Source organism: Hevea brasiliensis, chromosome 18 (assembly GCF_030052815.1).
Source record: "Hevea brasiliensis isolate MT/VB/25A 57/8 chromosome 18, ASM3005281v1, whole genome shotgun sequence".
NCBI classification, from domain to species: domain Eukaryota; kingdom Viridiplantae; phylum Streptophyta; class Magnoliopsida; order Malpighiales; family Euphorbiaceae; genus Hevea; species Hevea brasiliensis.
The window spans coordinates 27,776,499-27,785,845 of NC_079510.1; positions in this window are offsets into that span (position 1 = coordinate 27,776,499).

A 9,347-nucleotide genomic window follows, 5' to 3' on the forward strand; every position below is an offset into this window, starting at 1 on the left:
GAAAGTGAAGAGACGATGAGGCAGCAGTTCCCTCAACTGTTTGCATTAGGTAAAATTCGAGGACGAAATTTAAATTAGAGGGGAAGAGTTGTAACACCCTCCCGGTAATAACTCCGTACATTCTACTGTTCCGGTGACCGGTGTCGGTCCGGACAGCTAGAACGTCCGGAATAATATTTAAGCTAAAGTAAGGAACTATAATTAACTTAAATATTAATAAGAAAAATTTAGTAAAAATTTTAGAAATAAAATACAACCGAGTTAAACGAGCCGGTGCCCAAGTGATGGGTAACCCAGAGGGAATTTGCGGTTCTCGCAACTAGGAGCCCTAGACCTGGGGAAAAAATTATAAAATAATTTTTGGGACTCCAGAGAAGGGTTATTGAGGTTCCCATGGCATTAGAATGCCAAGAAAATACCTAGAAAAATTTTTCAATCGGTACAGACAATTTTGACCCGTTAAGCCAAACGGAGGGCATTTTGGTCATTTCGCCTTCAGAGGTGATTTTTGGCCGACTTGTCCAGTTAAGTAAATAATTAATATGACATAAAATATGAAGAAACATTACTAAAAATTAAATTGAAATTGAGTAGTGATGAAAAGAAAAAGAAAATACACTAAAATGCCAAATATGACATACTATGATGTCATTCAAAAATATCCTCCAATCACAATTAAACAACCATGTGATTAACTAATAAAAGAGACAAATAAAGACTAAAAAAATTAAAAAGCAAACAGCCATCACCCTCCTCCCCAAACCAGCCGAAACCCATGGTTTGCCCTAACCCTCCATTAACACACCATCAAGCTCCATTTCCCTCTTCATTTCACCCTAAAACCCTAGAGACCTTTCACTAAAATTTGTCCTTGCACCTTGCAAAACCTTTTGGCAGCCAAGAAGAAGAAAGAAAGTGAAGTTTGGGGCTTGGAAAAATCTGCCCTACAAGAGGTTAGTGCACCTATCTACTTAAAACTTTTATTTTCCATGTTAGTAACTTGAATTGAGTAAGAATTTGTAACTAAAATGAACAAAAATTATGTGTATACATACTATGGATTTCGGCAGCCCTATGGAAGGAATGGGTTTGATAGTTTTGATGGACTTAAAGTGGACTAGAGATCATGTTTGAAGTACATAATTATGTGGATAATGACTTAGCTAGTTAACTAGGGTAACTAGTGTGAAATGGAAATGGGAATTAGGGTTTTGAGAAGTGAAAATTTGACTTGGCTTAGGAAATTGTTAGAGAATATTTTAATAGTCAAATAGTGACCATTTTAGGTAAGTTGACCATAATTTGGACTGAAATGTAGCATGGCAAAGTGAATGAGTATGCTGCCTTGTGAGTGCAGCAGGGTGATTGAAATTCCAGCCCACTTAGACAGCCATAACTTTGGCTGTGTAGGTCCAATTGGTGTTTGGCCAATTGGACATGAAACTAGGCTTATAATGGCACATTTTTGCTGAAGAAACCATGCCCAAAAGACCAAAGCAAGAGGACCAAAAGTTGGCCCCAGGATACCACAGCAACAGAAATGACCAAAAGAACAGTGTTCATTTGGCCATAACTCACTGTAGATATGGTCAATTGACCTGAAATTTTTACAGTAACAAGTTAAGACATAGACAAACAACTTTAATGAAGAAACCTACCCCAAATTATGGCCAGAACCTATTCAAACATGCAATCACAGTCACTGTTCGTGTTACTATAGATATGGTAATTTCTGCAAAATGGAAATCCGGCCAGCTGTGATTTTTGGACCATATCTGGAGCTACAAAACTCCAAATGGAGTGATTCAAAAAAGGAAATTCAACTAGACAAAATAAGGAACAACTTTTATGTTTGCCATTTCTTCAAATTCCCAATCAGAATAAAGGCTTAATGGAACAGTAAACTTAGGCTTCAAAAACTGAAATTTCTGCCCTCTTGGTTTTAAGATAGAAATGGTAATGGTGACCAATTCCAACAAGTTTTAAATGCAAAATGTGGTATGTTGGGAATGCCAAAACCAATGTACCTAATTTCTACCTAAAAGTCAACATTTTTGTTGACCAAAGAGGTAAATAGTGACACAAAAACTTGAAATTCAAATATTGAAGAATTTTAAAGTATCAAATGCCCTAGTATACCTAACAAGATTGGTTTGGATAGTTTAGCATGCCAATAGGGTTCAGTTAGCAGTACTGCACATGGCAATATGCCATTTTGTGATTTTATGGCTTTTAGCCATTCTGACCTTGTATTGAGATTTGGCCTTGTGCCTGATGTATTCTGACTTGTTAGCTGCTGCACACCGGAGATGCATATGTGACCGATGGTGTGATACCGAGGTACTTGATACCCAAGTGCGGTTACCCGTTTATCCAAATTGCGTCTAGTGTAGGTTACTTGGGCAACCAAATGAATGAAAGTGGACAAAGTTAATGATATACAAATTCAAAACAAATAAAACATATACATTCACTACATATTTATTTTCTGCTATTTTCTTTTATTTTATTATTGCACCACTAAGCATTATTGCTTAGCGCGTTGCTTTTGCCACGCGTAGGTACTGGAGATACTGATCGTAAGCCCGATGAGATCGCAGATCGGTGAGTCCATTCTGCAGTTCTGCACAGTGTCCGTGTCACCTCATTACCTGCAGTGCATTGGTAGGGCACTAGGTGTCATTTTGTCATTTTGTAACTAAATTTTTATTTTCTCATATGTATTTGGATTTATGTAATGTATTTTGAGGTTCATGTAAATAATGAAGATTTATGGTTATGTATGGAAGTAATTTGAGTATTTATTTGTTGCTTATACATATGAGTACCCTGAGAAATGATGATTGAGAACTGAAATTGAAAAGTGTTGAGATTTTGATATTAGAGTTTGAGATGATTGAATACAAGTATTGGAAGTGTTTTTCACAGGTTCCGAAGAACTGTTTTCTCCATTTTTAGCCGGTACTCTGCCGGATTTTCTTTAAAATTTTCGGAACCTCAAATAAATAATAATTTTGATAAATGGCTAAAATAAATTATATTTTATAAATTATATTCAAAAGCATGATATAAATTAATTAAGGTATATTAGAGTGTGCCGGTACACCGTGTGGCATTACTTATTCGGGTATACTGTACACGGGTAAGGGGTGTCACAGAGTACTATTTTTAATAAACTCTAGCCAAAATATACACTGTAATGCCAAACTGTCTAAGATCACATACAAAGACCATATGGCCTCACTTAGCTGATGCAATCATTATCCTTCAAACATATTAAAACCTCTAATCCCATGGCAACTCATGCTATATCTCTGGCTCATGTTAAGGTAAATGAGTCACTGACTCTAGTTACCTTCAAATACAACCTTTAATACTTTATCTCAAAGGCATTAAACCTTAATTAGGAGTTTCCTAACTCCTTTATAGAAATACAATGCTGTTATGATGTAACTGTACTAAAAAAGAAACTATCTACAAATCTCATCATAAAACACCATGGGGATGTATGCAGCTCTACACAATAATCTCATGTCAATACTGTAATCTATTGCTTACAGCACAAACAATGAAAGTATTATATAAGTTACTATGATACATCCCAACAGACTGTCATCTTTACACATTTCACTTTATACAACTCACATGGAAAATTGTGTCCTATAGGACACTAAACTAATACCATAAACATGGCCTGATCGGGCAATCCATTAATAATTGTCACAGTGGTACTACGCCCTCACATAGGGTGATACATTGCCATAACTCATTCCAATGTATTTGTGTCTTGCATTAAATAAGCACGCCACCTGTCCCTACTCTAATTAATCACATCATTCCTTGTGGTACAAAATTTTAAGGCTGACCTCAACACATTCGTTAACTTAATTTCTTCTCATCTCATGCTCTATGAGAACCTAAGACACTGGACAATGCCAAAACACAATACCGGAGGAATAACATTGATGCTAGAAGCAAGAAATTAAAGAATAACAAAATAGAATCCTATACTTCGTATGTGAAAATCCTAGGTACACAGTTTCCCATGAATCTATAGTCTAAGCTTTGATACCAACTTTGTTACTACCTGGCTTTTGGGACGGATCGGTATTAGAACTTGGATTAGCATAAGGCTCTCGAAGTCTATAGTAAGCCTATATAACTACAACCCAACAACCAAACTCTAAATGGGGGGCACAATCAAGAAAACAAACGGATAGAGTTCAGCCATAAAATGGGCAATACAACGAGTAGAAAAACTCACATGACCTGTAACATAATAAAAACTCATAAATTGGGAAGCTTAGCTCACTCTCTCAAGCCACAATTATATCCAATATCATAATGGGAGCTTAACTAAGCTTAAAATCCAACATCACAAATAATACTAAGTTTAATAAATTAGTTTTACATCACAAAGACATCTAAAACAGTCATGCGGAGTTCTAGATATAAATAGAAAAAATAAATGCAATTAATTATTAACAATTTAAGTTTCTCCATAAGAAATAAAACAAAGTTAGTCACTTGAGAAAAATAATTGTACATGGGCGAGCGTTTAACTCAGAGAGTTTAAATATTAATAATAAATAAATTTTTATAGCTATCTATAACTAATGCATTCCTAAATATAAAATGCACATTGAATACATATAACAAGTAAATTATCCAATACTCGTATAAGAAGATAATTTTAAGCTACACACGCACCTAGTAAAGCTTTTTCATACATAACTATGGGAGTTGATCCCTTATCTAGCTTTCTTAATTCAAGACTCACCAGTGAGCTCAACTTAATTCGAAATTTCGGTTAAATTCAAGTGCAGGAGCTAGCGAGATCAACTCAATACCATACCTCACCCCGACTTTACCAAATCCATAAGGATTGGGTCCTAGTAAGACATGCTCAAGCCGCGTCTATCCATCCAATCCATATCCATAATATACCCCCTACACACACACATATACATACACTCAAAGTTATCCTTAGGTGATAACCACAAATGATTAACAGGAGATAAATACATAGTAACAAAGTGCTCTTATATATTTAACTACTTATGCATATATATTTATATGGATGCATGAACATGTCAATGATAATTAAATAATAATATTGAAATTAAAAATATAGTCAATATACAACTTATAGTGTGACCCAACACCTATTGATTCTGCTGGGAAAAAGAAGATGGTTGATTTGGATTACCTAGATAGAAGAAAACTTTGCTGCCTTAATCAACCCTCTGCTTCTGCTTCTACTCACCTTCTTTCTCATTTTCTCTCTCTAATTTCATGCTTTTTTGATCACATTCCCTCTCTTTCCCTTGCCCGTGTTCACTCTCACTGGAGAACTCTAAAAATTCGACCAACTTCCCCTCCTCCTTCCTTTCTTCTTTCTTTCCTTCTTTCTTTCTTTCTTTCTCTTTTCTTTCTCTTTCCTGATTCTCCTCTATATTCTTTTTTTATTATTTTTTTATAGCTGCCGGAGAAAGTCCCATCGCATGGGATAGTGGATCAACTGTCCACATTTTAAAGAAAAAGTTTAAATTGATCTTTCCAAAAGCCTATTTTTCACCCTAAAACTTCAAATATTCACTTATTAATCCAATTTCCAAATTAAACTTTCTCCTCAAAATATTATAAATTTTATTTCTATTTCTAATAAAAATCATATTTATATTTCTTCAATAATTGGAGTGTTATAATAAAATTGCATATCTAAATTAATGTTAAAGAAAATTATTTGTAAAATTAGAAAATAGAATAATTTTTGAAATGAATTTTTGTTAGTTTAGTGCATTATTGTTATAAAATTTTCTTATTGTCATATTATTTAATACAAAATATTTTGAAACCTATTTAATATATTGTTTCCTGTGGAAAATAATCTCGGTTGTCTCACAGCTTACGGCTGCGCAGGTATGTTGATACTCAGTGTATCTCTTAATTTGTACTCTGAATTCTAAACTAGACGACTGTGGGAACTAACTCTATTATATGCAGCTTCATCAATCTCATAAATAATCGAAAGTAAATGAACTAAAATTGAATACTTTGATTGATTGATTGAAAAGAAAATATAAGACTTGAAATTGAATCCTTAAGCTTGAAAAATAAAAGATAGATAAAGATAAAGATAAAGATAAAAATAAAAAACTGTTGGAGTCTGAGTTGTTATTTGATTTGAGTTTTTTTGGATATTAAGAGTTTTCACACTGCTACTCATCTGACTTGTATAGTTTTTTCTTGTAGGTACCTGAAAGATTTTGGAAGACACATCTTTATGTTTTGCAGTTGTTAACGGTTACTAGCCTGCTCTCTTATAACCACTTGCAATTGCTCAAAACCTCCTTATCTTAGCTAACTACCAAATCACTCCCAGATATTTATCTAATAATTATCTCAGGCCAATAAAATAATTAAATTAATAAAATAAAATTAATTTAATTAATTCTTATGCCTAAAAATAATTAATAAATTAATTATTTTTTTAGTGCAAACACATATTAATTATTTAATATATTTAATATGTATTTTCTTAAATGATAGATTGTATTATATATGTTATGAATACATTATTGATTAAAATATAAAGATAAATTTAATGATGCGTGTTCTAATTAAAATTGAATATATATATATATATATATATATTATTAATATTTATAAGAATATTTTATTAGTTGAAAAAGTTGGTCTCTCATTCGTACTTGTATTAGTGCATATAGTCTATTATTATAAATGCTCTATATGTATTACGTGTTTAAATTTTAATTATTTTAAAATTATATTATGTTTCAAAAAATTCATAAAAAATATTTCTATAAAATAAATTTTAGCTTTAATTATTTCTTTATTTGATAATCAAACAGTATTCAGTATGATTGAATATGATATGATTCTCTATTCATTTATTAATAGAAAATTAAAATTATATCAACACAATAAAATAAATTTAGTTCAATGCGGTATGGTTTTTACAATATAATTTTTATTTCAATTCTTATTATTTTTTTTTTCATTCAAAAGAATAAAAATTATAAACACCATTATTTTCAATGCTAAAAAGTAATCACTTTAAATATCTAGGCTCAGTTCTTCAAGTAGATGGGGGATGTGAGGAGGATGTTAGTCATAGGATTAAAGCCGGATGGTTGAAGTGGAGACGTGCCACGGGAGTTCTATGTGATCGTAAGATTCCCAATAAATTAAAAGGAAAAGTTTACCGCATGACCATACGGCTATGCTATATGGTAGTGAGTGTTGGGCACTGAAAGAGTCGTATGCATCTAAGATAAGAGTTGCAGAGATGAGAATGTTAAGGTGGATGAGTGGCCATACTAGACTAGATAAAGTCCGTAATGAAAGTATTAGAGAAAAGGTAGGAGTGGTGCCAATTGAAGATAAGTTGAGAGAAGGGAGATTGAGGTGGTTTGGTCATGTGAAGCGTAGACATACGGAGGCTCCAGTTAGACAAGTAGAGCACATTAGGCTAGAGGATAGAAAGACAAAAAGGGGTAGACCTAAATTGACTTGGAGGAGAGTAGTACAGCATGACTTAGAAGCATTACACATTTCTGAGGATTTAACTCAAAATCGTTCAGAGTGGAAAAAGCGAATCCATATAGCCGACCCCAAATTTTTGGGATAAAGGCTTAGTTGAGTTGAGTTGAGTAGTTGAGTTGATTTTTTCTTAGTATTGATCTTTAATCAAAATAAAATAAAATTTCTTTTAAATTGTTCATTTAACAAATTTTAAAATTAATAATAATCTTTAGATGATTTATATTATTATTAGGTTTAAATTTAATTATCTTTAATGATTTTTTTGTTAGTATTGATCTTTAATTAAAATTAAATAGAATTCCTTTGAAGTTCTTCATTTAACAAATTTTAAAATTAATAATAAAATAATATTTGAATGATTTATATTATTTCTATTTTCGTTTACATAAATTATAGTTATTAAAATATTTAATTTTAATTAATATTCATAATTTTATAAATATTAATATATTGTTTCATTGCAACTAAAAAACTTAGATGGAAATTAATTTATAAAAATAATATGCAACTAATAAAATATTTTTAAATATAAATAATAAATAACTAATTTTAAATATAAATTTAAAAAATTTGATACTAATAAAGCATTTTACTTAATTTTGCAATATGATCAAATTATATTTTTTAATTTTTTAATTTAATTAATTATTTGTTATAAAATTTTATATTCAATTCAAGTTAAATATAAATATGACTAAGAATTTTAAATTTATATTAATTTTAAAATTAAGAATTTTAAATTTATATAAACTTTAAAGTTAATTTAAATAATAAAAATATAATTATAATTAATTTAAAAAATAAGGATAATTTGGATAAAATTAATGTTTCCTTTATAAAAGTGATAAAAATGTAATTCTATTAAAAATTAAATTGGATAGATAAATATTAAAAATAAAATATTAAATAAGAGTATTATAATTATAAAATTTATGGATTGAGTACAGTATAATTTATCATATCGTATTATATAGTATGATTTTTATTATTAATAGATAACTTTCTTTTATTTGGTTAAATGGTATAGTTTGGTAAAATAAATATAAAAATTATTAAAATATCATTTATTACTTTTTAAAATATATAAATAATTTTAAAATATTTATTTAAATAAAATATTAATTTATAAATAAATTGAAAATTAAAGTATTAAATGAGAGTATTATAGTTATATATTATAAATTTTATAGATTGAATATAGCATGATTTATTAATGTATCGTGTTGTATGATATAGTTTTATTGTTAATAAATAACTTTTTTTATTTGATTAAATGATATGATTTGATAAAAAGTATAAAAATGACTAAAATACCTTTTATTGCTATTTTAAATATGTAAATGATTTAAAAATATTTACTTAAATAAAATATTAATTTATAAATAAATTGGATAGATAAATATTAAAGATGAAATATTATTGATTGAGTGTAGCGTGATTTATTAATATATTATATCGTATCATATTGTATGTTATGATTTTTATCATTAATAAATAACTTTCTTTTATTTGTTTAAATAATATAGTTTGATAAAATAAATATTAAAATTATCAAATAAATAATTTAAAAATATTTATTTAAATAATAATATTATTATAGTAACTGAAGATATATTTTATTTTTTTATTTAATCACTAAATATGTCTTATAAATATATAATATTAAAAATATATAATTAAAATTTTACATATTATGTAGATATGAAATTAGAAATTAAAAATTCTAAACCATCTAAATTATCAATTTAATAATTTCAAAAGTTATAGTAAAATAATGA